This window comes from Vicugna pacos, chromosome 21 (assembly GCF_048564905.1).
Source record: "Vicugna pacos chromosome 21, VicPac4, whole genome shotgun sequence".
Taxonomy (NCBI): Eukaryota; Metazoa; Chordata; class Mammalia; order Artiodactyla; family Camelidae; genus Vicugna; species Vicugna pacos.
In genome coordinates, this window is record NC_133007.1 from 6,608,838 (window position 1) to 6,628,371 (window position 19,534).

The following is a 19,534-nucleotide window of genomic DNA, read 5'->3' on the forward strand; positions in this document are numbered from 1 at the left end:
GAAATCAACTATGAGAAGAAAACTGAAAAAAAAAAACAAACACACACACAAACACTGGAGACTAAAGACATACTACTAAACAACCAATAGGTTAATGAAGAAATCAAACAGAAAATCAAAAAATACCTTGAAAGAAACAAAAATGGAAATACAACTTTCCAAAATCTTTCCAAAAGGACACAGTAAAAGCAATTCTAAGAGGAAAGTTCATAGTAATACAGATCTACCTTAAGAAGAAAGAAAAATCTCAAATAAACAATCTAACCTACCATCTAAAGGAATTAGAAAAAGAACACACAAAGCCCCAAGTCAGCAGAAAAAAGGAAATAATAAAGATTAGAGCAAAAATAAATTAGAGACGCTCTTTCCGTCTCGGGCCGCGGAGGAGTGAGGAGCTGCCGCCATGTCCGCGCATCTGCAATGGATGGTCGTGCGGAACTGCTCTAGCTTCTTGATCAAGAGGAACAAGCAGACGTACAGCACCGAACCCAATAACCTGAAGACCCGCAACTCCTTCCGCTACAATGGACTGATTCACCGCAAGACAGTGGGCGTGGAGCCAGCGGCAGACGGCAAAGGTGTCGTGGTGGTGATGAAGCGGAGATCCGGCCAGCGAAAGCCAGCCACTTCCTATGTTCGGACCACCATCAACAAAAACGCTCGGGCCACCCTCAGCAGCATCCGTCACATGATCCGAAAGAACAAGTACCGCCCAGATCGGCGCATGGCCGCCATCCGCAGAGCCAGCGCCATCCTGCGCAGCCAGAAGCCTGTGATGGTGAAGAGGAAGCGGACCCGCCCCACCAAGAGCTCCTGAGCAGCCCCTTCCCAGAGCAATAAAGATGTCAGCCAACTTTTCTCAAAAAAAAATAAAATAAAATAAAATAAATAAATAAATAAATTAGAGACAAAAAAAAAAAAAAAGATCAGTGAAAATAATGAAGAGCTGGCTCTTTGAAAAGATAAACCAAACTGACAAACTTTGAGCCAGACTCACCAAGGAAAGAAAAGAGAGGAGCCAAATAAATAAAATTAGAAATGACATAGAACTTATGACCAATACCACAGAAATACAAAAAATCATGAGACTACTATGAAAATTAAATGCCAAAAAATTGGACAATAGAAGAAATATATAAATTCCAAAACATACCATCTTCTAAGACTGAATCAGGAAGAAACAGAAAATGTTTAACAGACTTACTACTAGTAGTAAAATTGAACCAGTAATCAAAAAACTCCCAACAAACAAAAGTCCAGGACCAGATGGCTTCACAGGGAAATTCTATCAAACATTTAAAGAACAGTTATTAGCCATTCTTCTCAAAATATTACAAAAAATTGAAAGGGAAGACATGCTGCCACACTTATTCTACAAGGCCAGCCCTGATACCAAAACCAGACAACCACAAAAAAACAAAAAAACAAAAAAAAATTACAGCCCAATATCCCTGATGAACACAGATGCAAAAATCTGCAACAAAATATTAGTAAACTGAATTCAACATACATTAGAAGGGTCTTACACCATGATCAAGTGGGATTTATTCCAGGGATGCAAGAATTATTCAAATTCCACAAATCAATCAACATGATACACCACATTAACAAAATGAAGGATGAAAATCATATGATCATCTCAAAAGATGGAGAAAAAGCATTTGACAAAATCCAGCATTAACTTATGATAAAAACTCTCAACAAAGCGGGTGTGGAGGGCATACCTCAACATAGTAAAGGCCAAATATGACAAACCCACAGCTAACCTCATATTTAATGGTGAAAGCTGAAAGACTTTCCTCTAAGATCAGAAATAGTAGGCATCAGACAAGGATGCCTACTGTCACCACTTCCATTCAACATAGTATTAAAAGCCATAACCACAGCAGTCAGACAAGAAAAAGAAATAAAAGACATCCAAACTGGAAAAGAAGAAGTAAACTGTCACTATTTGGAGATGACATGATACTATATATAGAAACCCTAAAGACTCCACCAAAAAACTATTAGAATAAGTTAATTCAGTGAATTTGCAGGATACAAAATTGATATATAGAAATGTATTGCATTTCTATACTTAATAATGAATTATCAGAAAGATAAATGGATAAAGCTATCCCATTTACAATTTCATCAAAGAGTAAAACACCTAGGAATAAATCTAACCAAGGAGGTGAAAGACCTATTCTCTGAAAACTATAAGACACTGATGAAAGAAATCGAAGACAATACAAATAAATGGAAAAGTATACCATGACCATAGATTAGAAGAATTAATATTGTTAAAATGTCCATACTATACAAAGCAATCTATAGATTCAATGCAATCCCTACCAAAATACCAAAGGCATTTTTCACAGAACCAGAACAAATAATCCTAAAATTTGTATGGAACCACAAAAGACCCTGAATAGCCAAAGGAATCCTAAGGAAGAAGAACAAGGCAGGAGGTATCATACATTCTAGTTTCAAACTATACTACAAAGCTACAGTAATCAAAACAGCATGGTACTGGCACGAAAACAGACACATAGATCAATGTAACAGAATGGAGAGCCCAGAAATAAACCCTCGCTTATATGGTCAAGTAATCTATGACAAAAGAGGTAAAAATACACAATGGGGAAACAATAGTCTCTCAAAAATGGTGTTAGGAAAAGTCTGCAACTACATGCAAATGAATGACCACTTTCCTATACCATATACAAAAATAAACCTGAAATGGATTAAAGACTTAAATGTAAGACCTGAAACCATAAAACTCCTAGAGGAAAACAGGCAGTATGCTCTTTGACACTGGTCTTAGCAACATCTTTTTGGATACGTCTGCTAAGGTAAAGACAAGAAAAGAAAAATAAATGAATGAGATATAATCAAACTAAGAGACTTTTGTATGTACAACAGAGGAAACCATCAACAAAATGAAAAGGCAATCTACTCAATGGGAGAAAATATTTGTAAATCATATATACAATAAGGGGTTAATATCCAAAATATATAAAAAAACTTACACAACTCAGTATCAAAAAAATTATTTGATTAAAAAAAGGGCAGAGGACCTGAACAGACATTTTCCCAAAGAAGACATACAAATGGTCAACAGGTATCTGAAAAGATGCTCAGCATCACTAATAATCAGAGAAATACAAATCAAAACCAAAATATCACTTCACACCTGTCAGAATGGCTACTACCAAAAAGACAACATGTACCAAGTGTTGGCCAGGATGTGGAAAAAAGGGAACCCTTGTTTGGTATGAATCTTGGTAGGAATATAAATTGGTGCAGCCACTGTGGAAAACAGTATGGAAATTCCTCAAAAAATTAAAAATAGAATCACCATAAGACTCAGCAATTCCACTTCTGGGTATTTTTCCAAAGAAAATGAAAACACTAATTGAAAAAGATATATGCACCCCCAACATTAACTGCAGCATAATTTACAATAGCCAAGATACAGAAGCAACTTAAGTGTTCATCAATACATGAATGGATAAAGACAACATGGAGTATATATATCCAATAGAATATTAATCAGCCTTAAAAAATAAAATCTTGCCATTACATGGATGGACCTAGAAGGTATTATGCTAAGTGAAATAAGTCAGACAGAGAAAAACAAATACCTTATGATCTCATTTACATGTGGAATCTAAAAAACAAAACAAATGAACAAACATAACAAAACAGAAATGGACTCATAGACACAGAGAACAAGCTGGTGGTTGCCAGAGGGGAGGGTTTGGTGCAGGTGGACGAAATAAGTGAAGGGGATTAAGCACAAACTTCCAGTGATAAAATAAGTCACAGGGATGTAAAGCACAGCATAGGAAATATAGTCAATAATATTATAATAACTTTGAATGATGACAGACGATAGCTAGACTTATCATGGTGATTATTTTGTAATGTATAAAAAATATCAAATCACTATGTTGTACACCTGAAACTAATATAATATTGTAAGTCAATTATACTTTGATTTTTTTTAAAAAGGACAAAACAACAACAAAGCCATAATAACAACAACAGAAAGTAAGTGTGATATGGTCCCTAATTTTAAGAAGTTCATAGTTTACTGGAGAAATAGACATGAAACCAAATAAGTAGAATGAGTAAGGGCACTGTGAGAATTCAATGAGATAGGCAGGGATAACAATAAGTCACTTAATCTGCACACGAACACTTTGAGGGAGGTATTGTTAGCCCATTTTACGGCTGAGAAAACTGAAGTTATAATGGTTAAATCACTTGTCTCAGTTTGCACAACTAGTAAGAGACACTGCCACCAGTGTGCTGGGACACGCTTTCACAGGCTGTGAAAGTCAATTTTGTCCATCTCTTCCCAGCTCCTTATTCAGTGACATCACATTGATAACTTGAAATCCACCAACAGATGGGCCACAGAAATTGGCAAACACTACAAATCAGGAGACAGCCTGGACTCAAAGCCAAGTCTGAAACCAACGACTTTTTCCAGTCTCACCCAGAATTTTTTCTGGATTACAGCATTCCCTTCTAAAAGGCCTGGCTCCCCAGGAGAATCACACCAGGCCATGCTGGACAAGGCCAAATAAGACAATGGATGTGATCTGCCTTCTGAGTCACAAAGGGCTGTGCAACTAAGTTGTCACCATCTATTCTCTTAGCTCTGAGCTAGCATCTTAGCAGACACACAGTGGCTGGGACATGCCAAGTGGGTCTGCAGTGGGAGGGCATGGAGTGGGGGCCACGAGAAAGAAGGAGCTTTCTCTAGAACACTGATCTTGATGTCACTGGTATGATTATTTGATTAATCTCTGTCTCCCCAACTAGCTCCACAAGGATAAAGTCCTACAAGGGCAAGGACCGTGGCTGGTTTTGCTGATCATCGTAGCTCAAGTGCCCAGTACAATGGCTGGCAAGCAGGAAGTCCTACATCAACCATGGTTGCATGAATGAATGAATGAAGCAGGAGGGCATCAAAGCCAAACTATACATGGAATTGCCAGGCCCAGGCATGCCTCCCTCCCAGCACATTCTACCCACCCTGTAAGGGAGGAGGGGCGCTGAAGCCCACCCCAGCCCTGAGACGGGGCTGTGAGAGAGTCAGACTGCCCTGGGTGGGGGGACCCCATTATGCCACTACTAACTGGCGAATCTGTGTTTCAGTGCCCTCAACCGCAAAATGAGGTTATGGGGTTGTTCTGAGGATTACAGGAGTTAAAATAGTAAGTGCTGTGTGTTTGTTAAATAGGTAAGGAAACCACCCCCAACTCCCAAAATCATGTGCAGAGATATTGCCTCCTCTGCTCTTGGAATGCAATTTTCCAGTTTCCAATTTTCCTATTCTAACCCAGACAGGACTTCCCTGGGGAAAAAGAAGTTCCAGCAACCTCCTCCTCTCCCCACCCTTCTCTACCCTACCCTGCCCCACCCTGGGCATCCCGGCCCATCCACTTCTCTTTAAAGGACCCTGAGCCTTATTCAGCCCCGCTGAGCCCCACAGTCTGGGAGCCGCTGCCCCATGCTCTGGGAAGAAACCTCCTTCCCTTCGCCTCTCCCCAGTGCCCCTAGAAGTCAGGCTCCCCAGTAGGGGGTTGGGGAGGCGAAGGCAATATGCGCCACCTGGAGCCAGAGCCGCAACCCGAGCCTGCACACCGCGGGCGGCTGCGCCACCCAGTGGCGACCTGCGGAATCGGCGGCGGGGCTCTGCCTGCCCTGGCCTCTGCAGGGACAAAGGGAGAGAAGGCAAAAGAAAAGGAAGGTTGGCGGGGAGACAGAATATCACCAAAAGGGCTGGTAGGATCGAGGTCACAGGAAATTAATTCATTTGGGAAAACAGGGCTGTCTGCAGGGGCTCTTTTCTCTCCATTGCACAGCCAGCCCCCAGGCTTCTCCTTCCATAAGAGAGTATTTGGCTGGGGGGCTGAGGGTGCTATCCCCTGAAATCCCCAGCTCCCCTGCACTGCCCTGGGCTGATTAGCAGACAAAGATAGAGGAAGTCTGCAGCCCTGAGGCTAGGAGCAGCCCTCCTCGCCCTGGAGATGAAATCCAGGGAACAGGACCCAGGGAGAGTCCAGAGTCTAACCCCAACTCTGCCTGGGCTCCTTGTCCCCTCTAATCAGCAGATTCCTGGATTTCCCCACCTGGGGACGACGATAGTAAAAAATAAATGCCTACCCACCTTCCCTCAAGAGAAGGCTGAGGAAAGCATTTGGAAGGACAAAAGCCATCACTATTCAAAGTTTCTGACCCTTAATAACTTTAGCAGCCATGTGACGAGAGGCAATTACAAATACTCTTGCTTAAAGAGGAAGACCCGCAAGTCCTGACTATTAAAAACTCCTCAAATGAGAGATTTTTATTTGGAGGTGAGTGAAAAGAACGTGCAGTTGAGTTCCAAAGACACCAGGTTCCATATGGGAGATTTAAATGATCAAGACTGTCTCACGGGTTTTACTATATTGAATTTAGAAAGCAGCTTACTCTTTAGGAAACCAAGGGAATGAACAGGCATTACAATCCCCAAAAAGATCTGGAGGATTTGGAAGATGAAGACGCAGCCAAAAGTTACATAGGATCCTACTCCGAACCACTGCAAAGGCAGATTGCAGAATCCAGGGAACACGCCTCAGCCTGGGACATCCCTGGCAGCCACGGGTAGCTACCCAGAATTCGCATGAACACCGCCACTAGTCTACAAGCAGAGGCATCGTCCTTAAATGAGAACAGATCCACCTGCTGGTACCATTCTGATCTCCTCAGAGGTGGAGTCCAGGCTAGATAGGATGAGAGCTGACATGAGAGTAAGGGAGAGAAATAAGAGGCAAACCTGGCCTCAAAGCCCACCTCAAAATGAAGCTGTGAGCCAATGAGCATTACTCACTGCCTGTCCACCATGGACAGAGCCAGAAGACCTGCTCTAGGAGAGCGGATGGGGCAAGCTGACCAGAGCCCCAACATCTGGCAGGGGAGACAGGAGTTTGAGATTTCAGTTCTTCTGTTTGATGCATGTCTTAAAAATCCCCTTTGATACAAGATTCTTATACAGGCTCCAATGGCCCCCTTCCCCACTTCCCCTTTCCCTTAACCAGAGAGAGTTGTATCCACTCTCCCAGCCCAAGTATTTCCACTTTCCAGTGGTTTTGTCCTGATTTGTTCTGCTTCTCAGGCTTTCCACCCTCTTGGCTCCCGTGTCGCTATGCAATATCTATTTCCCCTGTGATGGTCTCCCAAAGAGAGCTAGGATCTTTGGGTGTGAACCTTGAAATCGATCTCTTCTGAATCCTCCAAGCCCAGTGGGTCATTTCACGGCTGTGTGTCCTTGCAGGGAGGCAGGGAGAGGGCTCACTCTGATGCCCATTCTACCCAGTCTAGGGGTTTCAGGTCTGGACTCTGAGGTGAGGGCAGACTCAGACCATCACTCATACTGGCAGTGGTTTCAAATTAATTCACTGAGTCCCTTTTGCTTCCGTGCAGTCTCTAGTGCTGTGCTGGGTGTTGGGAGACTTCAGAGGAGACATCACAGGGCTCCCTCCCAGCACACCCCACCCTCCTCCCATGTCATTCTGTTCCAAGGAGGGAGAATGCTCATCTGATTGGTCACAGACTGGCCCATACTTGCAGGTGGGTGTGGTCACCATTCCTAACACATGGGCTGGGGGAGTGGCTGGCCCTCTCTCTCCTCTTGAGGCAGCAGACCAGTTCGCTGGCTCAGGCTGACCCCTCTCCCTGGTCTGTCCATGTGGCTGGCCAGGGCACAGCAGAAACAGAGATTCGGGGAGAAGAAAGCCCCCAGGCTCAGCCCAGCCTTGACGTGTGGGGTGTGGGGTGTGGGGCCCAAGCCCAGCCACCATCAAACGTGACTTCTTTCCTCTCCTCTCTTCCTCTAACTCTCCCTCCGGAACTTTGTGGGTAGTGGTTGCTAGGGTTTAGGTCCTGTCTACCTGGGTCCTCTGCCTGTAACACATGTGATAACCCCTCACTGTTGCCAACCTTGAGAGCAATCTCCCATGCTCCAGGAGGAAGGTAGAACTGTGCTGTGATACAAGATAGGGGATATAAAATAAGATTTATCAGGCAGAGGGGAAAGGCTTCCCGGAGAGAGCAGAGTTGGAGATTGGCCTTGAGAGATACAGAGGAGCCCAGAGACATTTGGGGACATGAGGACAGATATTCCAGGCAGAAGGAACTCAGATGTTTTTGGAGAAGAATGAAGAGTCCAGTTTGGTGCTGGCTACATGAATGTGGACAATGGAAGAAGATTCTCGAATGTTAGGCAGAACCTACAGTTTGGTGGTGTTCTGGCATGCTGAGTCGAGAAGTTTTCACCTAATTTAGTAGACACTTGGGAGCCACTGAGAGCTATTAGACAGGGAGGGTTGTAGCCAGGACTGAGCTCTTTATCTGGCAGAAGTATTTGGGGATGGACTGGAGCCAAAAAAGACAAGGGCAGGACCAGTTAGGTGGTCTGCACAGTAATCCAGGCAAGCAGAACAGAAGGGCAACGTGGTGGAACTACAGTGGAGACCCTAGGTGGGCACAGAATGCAGAAAACAAGAGTCCCAAGGAAGAGAGAAGATGGGCTGTGAAGGGTTGCCAGAAAGGTCTCCAGGAGAACAGAGTGCCTCCACGGAAACTGGGAGGTCAGGGAAGGTGGGGCTGATATGCAGAAAGATGCGCTTGTCCACCTGCCCTGGGCCTCCTACCACTGCCCGAATATACTGTCAGCTAGTGCCCTGCACTGCCTTGTCAGTATCTGGAGTGGCCTCTCCCACAACCCCGTCCCCTTTCTCACTGGGTGGCCTCTCACTTGTCAGTTCTCAGCACAAGATTGCCTCCTCCAGGAAGCTGTCCCTGAGCCCCACCTTGGGAATATAGTTCAAGTGCCCTCCTCCAGCTCACCTCCACCCTAACACGTGTGTGGGATGTACCACAACTACCAGTTCCCTTCTCTGCTTCCCCCGTCACCCCAAAGTCTTTTGAGGACAGGCGTTTCGTTTATTCAACATTGCAGGCAATGCTGTTCAGTGAGCACCTACTGTGTGTTAACTCCCAGGTGTGGAGAACACACAGAAAGCAAAGGCAGCCCCTGCTCTCAAGGAATGCTTGGTCCAGTAAAGGAAGGAAGGGACCAGTTGCACAGAGACTGTCCACGTGATAGGGACCACCTCTTCTTTGGTTCTTTATCTCCTACCCTCAGCGGGCCAGTCCCGGAGAAAATTCTAGAAATAATAGTTGAGGGAAGGGAGACATGTTGACTTTGAAGTGTGGCAGGACATCCAAGAAAGCAGCTGGGAGCAGAAGGCTAAAGCTCAGGAGTGATGACCAGAAAAGGGGTATTTGGGTAATTCTGCCCACTCACCTGTAAGTCACTGTGAGTTTCACTAAACCTGATTTGGGGAGTACGTGGGAGTCCCAGAGCTTATCTGGTACATGTGGAGAGTGAGGAAGCCTCTGCACTCCAGACACCGCTTACATTAACAGGGGACCTAGCCTCACATCCAGGGCAGCTGCTCCTACTCAGAACACATCCCGGTTAAGGAAGTGGGACATCAAGTTGCCTGCACCCGGGGGCCAGACATCCACCAAAAAGAAAACACTTACACTCTGGAATGTTTCTATTCAGGGAGGGGCTAGAGTCAGCGGGGAGAAGGGGGGGCTGCCTCCATGCAGTGCTCTGGACTGCAAATCATCTCTCCAGACTCCAGACCCACCAGTGATTATGTTTTTCCTAATTTGAGGCAAGACCGCCCCTGCAATCTGAATGCCTGGGGCACTGAGCAAATCAAATGTAGATCCCAAAGTGACATCCAAAAATGGAAAGAGCCTGTTCTGCTGGTCCTAAAAAAGAATGATCCAAATTTCCACTCTGGAGCTCCCCTTCTGGCTCCCTGAGGTCAAGGGGCTCCGGCCCCCTCCCTCCCTCACCTGTGAAATGCATTTTACCAGTTCTTGCGGAAAAGGGACTGCTACCAATAGCTTCTGGTTGTCTGAAAACACTTGCAGGTAAACAGGCCCTTCCCAGTCACATTGCATGGCTTGGCTTTGGAGGCTTCTGGACTCCCTGTTCTGAGTTTTACCCTCTCCCACCCCTCCTTGGTAGTGAGGTGTGAAGCCCCATAAAAAAGACCAGCAGGACCCCCAGGCAGGGCCACTACCCTCCTGCCAGCACCATCCGGTTCCCTGGCCCAGCGGCATTATCTCGCTTTTTGCCTTTGAAATGGCTTACTTCTAGGAAAGTGAAACTTACCCCTAAGATTCTATTGGTTCCCTGAGCTAACTCCTGATTGGTCCATTTCTATCACTCCTGATTGGTCCATTTCTATCACTCCTGATTGGTCCATTTCTACAAAGCTCGTTCCTAATCAGTCAACTTTTGTTACACCTTATTTGCATATGATATTGCAAAGTGTAGACTGGAAGCCTACAAAAGCCTGTGTAAACCTACAGATGGGGTCCAGAGCTTGGAGTGTTAACTCCTCTGGGCCCACTGGCATAATAAACCTGAGTTCTCCAACCATCTGAGTGCTGCTTGGTCTCTCGTCCGGATCCAGGTTGCTGTCACAACTGAGCTATAACACTGAGCTGTAACACACTTTGCTGCAACAGTAGTTCCTGTGACGTCCAGCTTGTCCTCCAACTAAACCACTGTCGTCCAGCTTGTCCTCCAACTAAACCACTGTCGTCTAGAACCTGACTGAAAGCCCCATGAGGGCAGAGGCCATGTCCTTCTGCACACCAGTGTCTCCCCAGCATCAGTACCTTGCCTGGCACAGTAGGCCCTTTTTAAGTATTTGTTATGTGGATTCAACAAACTTTGGCCAAGCACCTCTCCTGTATAAGGTACCTTCATAGGACACAGCAGAAAGGGCAACCAAGGCTCTTTCTACCAACAGTCCCCTCTGCAGACGAGCCAGCAGCTCTGAGGGGTCCTGGGGTCAGAGGAGCACACATCTAGCCCCTCTGGGGCCCCCTCTGCCTACACACAGGTCTACACAAGACCTTCTCTTTAAATCTACAATGAACGCAGGCTGGCCTCACCCCTTCCCAACTGCCTTCCTGGTCACCCTAGTGTTCCTGTTCCCTCGGGGATGTTTCCAGGAACATTTGGCACCATTTCAGAGATGATCAAACGGGGTGGCTTCCTAAGCAACCCGGAACACTTAAGGCACCCAAGTTCCTACCTCACTGGGATTTTATGAAGATTAAATGAGATAATCCATGTAAAGCACTTAGAAAAGTGAGTGCAATAAAAATTAACTTTTATTCTCATCATTATCTTTAATCACAGTTCAGAAAGGGCCCCACTAGAGGGTGTTTACTGCAATTCACACACACAGTTTCCCTTTTTTCCTAGTGTAGAGTGGGTAATTACACCTCACCCCTCTGACCCCAGGAGGCCCCTCCCCACTTCCTTGTGGGAATACCTCTGCCAGATACCACTCTCTCCGCCCCCAACGATAGTGACCTTATCACACACCCTCCTGTATGCTCTGTATTAATCAGCAGAGACTAACTGCTATAACAAACACCCCTAAAGCCAAGGGCTAGACACAACAAAGCCTTTTGCCGCTCGTAATCCAGTATCGTCAAGGATAGGAGATACTCTGCTCCACAAAGTCATCAGGCACCCAGGCTTCCTCCTGGGGCGCCACCCTTTTGCAGCGACATGGAGCCCCACCCTGGGTCCTGTGTGTCCAACAAGCAGGTAGGAAGAAAGCACACAGACAGTGCACGCAGGCTTTAGGACCATGCTGGGCAGGGGTGTTTGTTCCTTCAGCCCTGTCCACTGGCAGGAGCTCAGTCTCATGACACCACCTGACTGTAGTAAAAGCTCAGAAACAGTCTTTCCATGTGTTCAAGAGAAAAATAAAATCAGTTCAATAATCACATGTATTTTTTCCTGCCACCTACTCTTCCTGAGATTTCTCTAGAAGAGAACTTGAATTTTATTTCCGTAGGGCATTCTCTCGGAAAATAGGCCCAAAGCAATGTTCCACATGTTTTCCCTCAAGTCCCCGTGCAGACAACACCTCATCCCACCGGGGCAGCAGACGTGGGAGAAAGAAGGTGGTCTCTGGAATGGGACAGAGGTGGGCCCAGCTCACAGCTTTGTCACTTACTAGGACAGCTTCCTCTTTCACAGAGTGGAAGTGGTAGCAGGGCGGTTACCAATCTGGGGTGAACTTATAAAGGGTGGCCGTGAGTGGAATTTTCTTTGGCCCTCCGCCTCCCATCCCCCAACTACACCACACCATCCTTTCCAGGCCAATGACCCTTCAAGCCAACAGAGTAAGAGTCAAGGCCACCACAAGGGCAGGTGTTCTGGTTTGTTTTTCAGCTGGTCAACCTGGCTGATTCTGCCTAACAGTTGGATAGAAGATGGAGGTCAAGGTGGTCTGTGAATATAATTAAGTGAATGCAAAATCTGGAAACCGAAATCCCTCTTGGCCCTAATCAATGCCAGTTTGATCCTTTCGTGCCCAGACCCCACCCCCAATCCACCCCCAACACTCCATGCTCTGATCCAGACCTCTGTGGATGCACAACACCAAACAGCAGGGGGAACTGGATGTTTCATAAGCTCCCAGACTCTGTCCCTAACTGCAAACCCATCTGGGACATTTTCTGAAACAAGGGGCTTTGCACTAACCACTGGTTCCTAAACAAACAAATATGAGGGCTCAAGCTTTTCCCCTCATTCTCCCACTCACCTGGCTCCTCCCGCACACCTTGCTGTAAAACAATTACTGGGGAAACAAAAGGCACCACCCACCCTGTGCCCCTGGTGATACCACAGCAGTCAGGAGTGCCTGTTCTCCTGGCAACGCAAACTGCCCTGGCTGCATGTATTTGGTGCTTGGATTACACCCGCCAGCAGCCGGGGAAGGGCATGTTGCTAGGAGAACCTGAATTTGAGCTTAAATGTGCAGTTCTTCACTGCCACACAGCTTTTTCTCAGCTGCCAATAGATACACACACTCAATAGCAGGACCCCAGCCCTGGGCCCCCCATAGGGAATCCTCAGCTCAGATAAAACAGTTGTGGCTCTTTTTTTGTCCTCTTTTCTTCCTCCTGAATTCCAAGCTGAGCCACTAACCAGACAAACAAGAGTTACAAAGGATTTTCCACTGGCCAATAGTGACTGAGCATCCACGACTGCCAGGCACTGTTCTAGGCCCTGGGACACAGCTATGAAGGAAACAGGCAAGAACCTGCATCTAGGGGGAGGGGTGATAAAGAGATACCTTATTCATCTCCAGACAAACAGAAGCCATAGGAAATACCTGTGTATACATATGTGTCTACATAAGTGCTTGTATAGATGTAGATATAGAAAGAGACTTATTTCAAGGAGTTGGTTCATGTGATTGTGGGGGCTGACAAGTCTGAAATCTGTAGGGGAGGCTGGCAGGCAAGAGCTGAAGCTGCCGTCTTGAAGCAGAATCTCTTCTTCCACAAGAAAACTTGTTTTGTAGTTAAGGCCTTTCCACTGATTCCATGCTATCAAGAGTAATCTCCTTTCCAAAAAGTCAACTGACGGGAGATGTTTAGCACACCCTCAGAATACCTTCCCAGCAGCATGAGGTTAGCGTTTGATTGAATAACTGGATACTGTAGCCTGGCCAAGCTGACACTGAAATTAACCACTAGCGGTGTATATCCGCATGGGGTGCTGAGAAGTGCGTGCACTGGGAAAGAAGAAAGCAGGGTGAGGGGCGGCAGGGAGCCCCGGGCAGGGGGACAACAGGAGACCCACCTGTGTGAAATGTAGTATGTCACTCAATACAACCTGAATGAAAAGTAAATAAATGAACATACTGAAGTATTGCGCTCAAAAAGCACAACAAAAATCCTCACCTAGTTACACATCTGCTTAATCATGACCATGTTGCATGGTAACCAAGACCGGAGAGACACCATCTGTATAGCTCTCATGAGTATTACTTGACACGGACAAAGCCAGCTTGTCCAGTCTCCTCTACCTGTTCATTCTGCAGCCCCCCCAATCCCTCCTGGCTGACGCTTCTGCACATGCCCCCACCCCTTGGGGGTTCCCAGGGCACTAAGGACCCTCCCAAGCTGCCTCTTTCCTCTTCTCCCCACCTCTTTTCCTGCATGCCCTCTTCCCATGGCTCCATCCCACGAGCCTCCTGCCAGTTCCCCAATACTCCAGCCCACTTCTGCCTCAGGAGCTTGGCCCTTTCTGCTCCCTCTTCTTGGAAGGGACCCCTCTCAGCCATTTCCCGGGCTCTCTCCCTCACATTCTGCTCAGAAAGACCACCAGTGACTACCCTGTAAAATAGCACCTCCCCGTCACTCTCTGTCCCCTTAGCCTATCTTCTTTGTCTTCACAGCACTTCCCATAAATATTTATTTCTTTGTTAATTGTCTCCTCTCCACTTGAATGCAGGTGGGCAGGGACTCCGGGTTTTCTGTATCTGGGTGGTAAAATAGCATAAAATTTGCCATTTTAAAATGTACAATTCGGTGGCATTTAGTACATGCACAATGGCGTGCAACCATTACCACCACCTAGATCCCGAACATTTTCATCACCCCAGAAGGAAACCCCATGCCCATTAAACAGTTGCTTCCCATCCCAACTTCCTCCAATCCCTGGCAGTTGCTAGTGTGCTTTCTGTCTCCATAGATTTGCCTATTCTGGACATTTCATATAAATGCAATCATAGAGTATGTGGCCTTTTGTGTCTGACTCATTTTACTCAGCATAATGTCTTTGAGGTTCGTCGTGTTGTAGGAGATAGCAGTATTTCATTTTTTTAAGGCTGAATGACATTCCATGGTATGGATATGCTGTGTTTTATTTGTCCACTGGTTTTTTCCATAGGTCAGCCGGTGGACATTGGGGTCGTCTGTGCCTTTTGCTGTCATGAATAATGCTGCAGTGAACATTTGCAAGCAAGTGTTTGTTTGAAGGGATCTCTGTCTTGATCACTCCGTATCCCTGGCCTGTGAACAGATCTGCGCGGGGAAAGACTCAGTAATTAACATCTATGGACAGTTTAACCCTCAGACAAATAAATAATAGTCAAGGTTTGAGCATCTGATGTCCCTGGGCTCCAGACCGCCCCCATCGAGCCTCTGCCACAGCCCAGGAAGCCCAGGACTGAGACCTCTGCGTCTCCCTCTTCCCGCACCCACTCTCTCCGTGTCCTGGAACCACACTGCACTCAGGAGTGGGGCAGGGGTCCAGCTGGACTCCTCCCCAGCTGCCCCACCCCCCAAAGACAAGCACATCCTGGCAGTTTAGAGAAATGGGCCCTTCTGAATTCTCATACAGCCCCAAGATCCCCCCAAAACACAAATCATTGGGCAAACTTCAGGTAAAGTCCGATTAGTAGGCTAATAGAATGCCAGAAATTTCTTTGGATAGCATAAAATCTTAAATTTCACAATTAGAAATAAGACCCTAAAAAAGATCATATCCCTGTGGTAGTTCCCTAGGGCTGCCATGACAAAGTACCACAAACTGGGTGGCTTAAAACAACAGAAATTTATTCTCTCACAGTTCTGGAGGCTACAAGTCTGAAATCAAAGTGTCAGCAGGGCCCTGCCCTCTCTGAAGGGTGTAGGGGAGGACCCTTCCTTGCCTCTTCCTGGCTTTGGGTGGTTTCCAGCCATCTTTGGCATCTGTCAGCTCACAGCTGCATCCCTCCAATCTCCACCTCCATCTTCACATGGTGTTCTTCCCTCATATCTTCACATCAAATTCTTACAAGGACACCAGTCATAATGGATTAAGGACCCTCCCTGCTCCAGTATGACCTCATCTTAAGCGATCACATCTGTAATAACTTTACTTCCAAATAAGGTCACATTCTGAGGTACTGAAGATTAGGACTTCAACATGTCTTTTTGGGGGAATACAATTCAATCCATAGCTTTAAGAAGGTAATGAGATACATATCCTTGATGTCACTAAAGTGTAAATGACTGATAAATTATTGGGGAGAGGGGAGTCAGGGTGTGTTGTATAAATGAAGAGAGGAGAGGACCGTGCATAGGCCAATGGTTCCACTAATGAGGAGAAATGGGGTAAGAAAGAGGAGGACGGAGCCACAAAGACTGGTTTCCTTGTCTGTTTTGTGATGTAGCCAAGGGCCAAAGCTTCAGCCGGCCCAGGGCCCAGCGGCAGAACAGAGAAAGAAGGTGTCTCAGGTCACCAAGAGGGAATCTTTTAACACTCAGACCAGCTTACTTCCCTGCTCAAAAAGGCCGCCCTTGGAACGAGGTCCCATGCCATCCACCCTCTGCTTCTGCACACACTTCACGTCCTGTCACTGCCCCACCACTCACTCTGCCACCCTGAACTCCTTGCTTTCCTTGAAAGTGCCCAGCATGCTCCTGCCCCCTGCCTCTGTCCTGCTATTCCTCCTGCCTGGAAAGTTCTTCCTTCAGAGAGCTCCGTGGCTCAGACTGCATCCTATCAGGCCCTCCCTGACCACCATCTCCTCCGTCCACCCCAGCATTTTCTCCCTCCTCACCTTGATCATTTTCCCCACAGCGCTTACCACCACCTGATATACAAGTATTGGCCTATTTCCTGCCTGTCTCCCTCCACTAGACTGTGAACACTAGGAGGGGAGGGGGCTTTGTGCTATTCGCTGCTGTTTTCCAGGCCCCCAGAGCAGTCCCTGGCAAGTATTAGGTGTCCAGTAAATTTTCATCAGATGTAGGAAACTGCTTCTGTCACACGACGTGCTTGGGGAGCCCTGCAGCTACACAGAGGAGCTCTGTGATTACAGGGGGCCCAGATGGATAGTCCAGGAGCCTCTTCCCATCGCCAAGATCCTTAACTTACTCACGTCTGCAGTCTCTTTTTCCATAAAAGGCACCATTCACAGATTCCAGGGTGAGGACGGGGACATATTCAGGGCCCGTTACTCAGCCGACCACAGGCAGGAAGCGCAGGCCTCCTCCTCACCCACTGCTGTGACATCCATCGGCTGCCTGTCAGTAGTGCCAGGCCACCTGCCCGACCCGCCCGAGGGGGGCCCCGCCTCCGGGGGTCCTTCCACCAGCTTCTGGCACCTGCGGCCAGATGCCCGCGCCCACCCCAGGCTTTCACGCCCCCCCGACCAGCCGCAGGCCCCGGGTCATACCTGCGTCCTCCGGTGAAGGCTGAACCAGGCTGAGCAGTCTTGGGAACCAGTGTCACCGAGGCCAGGACAGCGGCACCTTCTTTGACTTGTTTTAGGGAGAGAGTAGAGGCCAGAGGTGGGTGTCCCTCCGTCTCTTCGGCACCCTTCCTTCCTTCTGTTCTTTCACCTGCTTCTTCTGTCCTCCAAGACACACTCTGACTCTTCTTCCTCTTACTCTCCATCCTTCCCACCTCAGCTGGTGACGCCCAGTGACCCTGAGCACTTTCCAGACTCAGCGCCCTGAGGAGAGTTCTCTCAGCTACTCCCTCCAGGCTCCCTCTCCTGTGCGCGCGCTTTCTCTCACACACGTGCGCATGCGCACCCACGGGAGAGCACGCAAGCGCACAAGTGCTCACATGGAGCTCATAGGCTGTCACATTCTGAACAAAGCTTAAAGGTCAAAGAGGCGGAGGGCGTGGACCCTGCCCCACCTCAGCGCGGTGTGATGACAGGAGCCATGGAGCCAGGAGGACCGGCTACCATCGCCACCGTCATCCCTGACTGGCTTAGAGAACTGACTCCACTGACATTCAGTGTTCTCATCTATAAAATGGGGATAATGCCCCTATTGGGATGGGCACCCCATTCCTGTTCCCCCAAATCCTGGCATAACTACAAAATATCCCCGAGGTGGAAGAATCTTTGTAATAATTGAATAGGAAAGATCATGGCTGCAAGAAACAGGAGATTCGCTGGGCGCCTGGTGTCAGAGGTCGGGGGAATCCATAGCGTCCAGACCAAGCAAGCCTTGACCAGAGCCAGCTCCGGCTGTCCCGACAAGGCTCCACACTGGGACAGCCCCGGGCCTCTCCCCAGGCAACAGAAGGGGTCTCCTGAGCAATCCTGCCTCATTTACACACACACAAACACACACACACACACACACACACACACACACGGCATGGTCCTTTGAGGAAACAACTTCCCAAGACGGTCCCAACAGCGCTAGCTGGTTCTAGGTTCTAGTCGGGGCGGGACAATGCTGTGGGTGTCTGATCTCCTTCCTGTGGCTCTGTCTTGAGAAGCCAGGTAGACACGGGAGAGAGTGAGGGGGAAGAAAGCGTCCTCCATTCCTAGCTCTCTGCTGATGAGGGTAACGGCTCAGCAGCTAACCTCAGGTTGGTTATCTCAGGGGTCCTGAGATAACATAAGGAAAGCACGTAATAAGCCCTCCGTAAATCCTAGTTCTCCCACGACTCCCTGCCTTGTAGGGGACCTTGTACAAGTCCCCTGGGGTCTCTGAGCCTCAGTCTCGGGTTACCTGAGCTTCCCCACTGGCTGGGCTACTTAGCGCGACTCATACACAATAATGTATGTGAGGGACACCTTGAAATGACTGTAACACACATACAAATAACGTTACCTAAACGAACAATGAGGAATAGATAAAACAGAACGAAATAACTGGTTAGGCAATGTATTCGTTTCCAAATTCGTATACGAAAGTCCCACAAGCTGAGTGACTTAAAACAACAGAAGTTCATTGTTTCACATTTTGAAGCCAGAGGTCCAAAATTGAGGTGGCAGCAGGGCCACACTCCCTCTGAAGGCGCTGGGGAGGGAACTGTTCCATGCTGCCTTCTGCCTTCTGTAGCCGCAGGCATTCTTTAGCTGATAAATATACTTCTCCAATCTCCAATCTTCACCTGACTCTTCCCGTGTGTCTTCGCATTATTTTCCCTCTGTGTATTCCTGTCTCTGTGTTTTAAAATGCACCTGGGATCTTAGTTTTATTCAGGTACAGTAAGAGCAACAGCTCAGAAGACAATTGCCATTGAACAGATAGTTTGTTACTCAGAGTTCCCAAGAGGAGGGGCATACCATGTCACACGGGACCACGCAGGGAAGTACCAGGGTCGGTCAGGAGGCAGAGGGAGTGAGGAGAAATGTAGGCAGGGGTCCTTATTGTGGTTTTCACAGGGGAAGGGACAAGGAAGGCATGGTAAGCAAGCAGACTAGGCTTAGGACTGGATAATAGTGGCCTATAATGAAAAAGAATATGAAAAGGAATATATGCATATACATATATGTATATATGAATAATCATTACTGAGTCTAAACTCATTTTGCTAGCTACACAACAGGCCAATAAATTGGGAGACAAGGTGTTGGGGCAAGGAATAGTGACTTTATTCGGAAAGCCAGAAGACCGAGAAGATGGCAGACTGAAGTCTTGGAGAACCATCTTCCCCAAGTCAGAATTCAGGGTCCTTTTATGCTAAAAAGGGGAGGGGGTGTGGTTGGCTGTTGCAAACTTCTTGGTATAGGAATTCTTTGTTCTTGTAGCTGTCCACATGGGTCAGGTCATGGTGCCCCTGTAAAAACTCTGACAAAACAAACGTTATTTTCTATTCTGCAACCTGTTATCTTTATATAAGTGCAAA

General features: G+C 47.3%; 1 pseudogene across 1 annotated transcript; it reads left to right on the top strand.

The window, feature by feature from the left end:
• The first annotated feature begins 361 nt into the window (after positions 1-361).
• LOC102541404 (large ribosomal subunit protein eL28 pseudogene) lies at positions 362-854 on the top strand (annotated as a pseudogene). Its single transcript, XR_001459856.3, has one exon. The product of XR_001459856.3 is annotated as a large ribosomal subunit protein eL28 pseudogene (transcript).
• Positions 855-19,534: the final 18,680 nt, after the last annotated feature.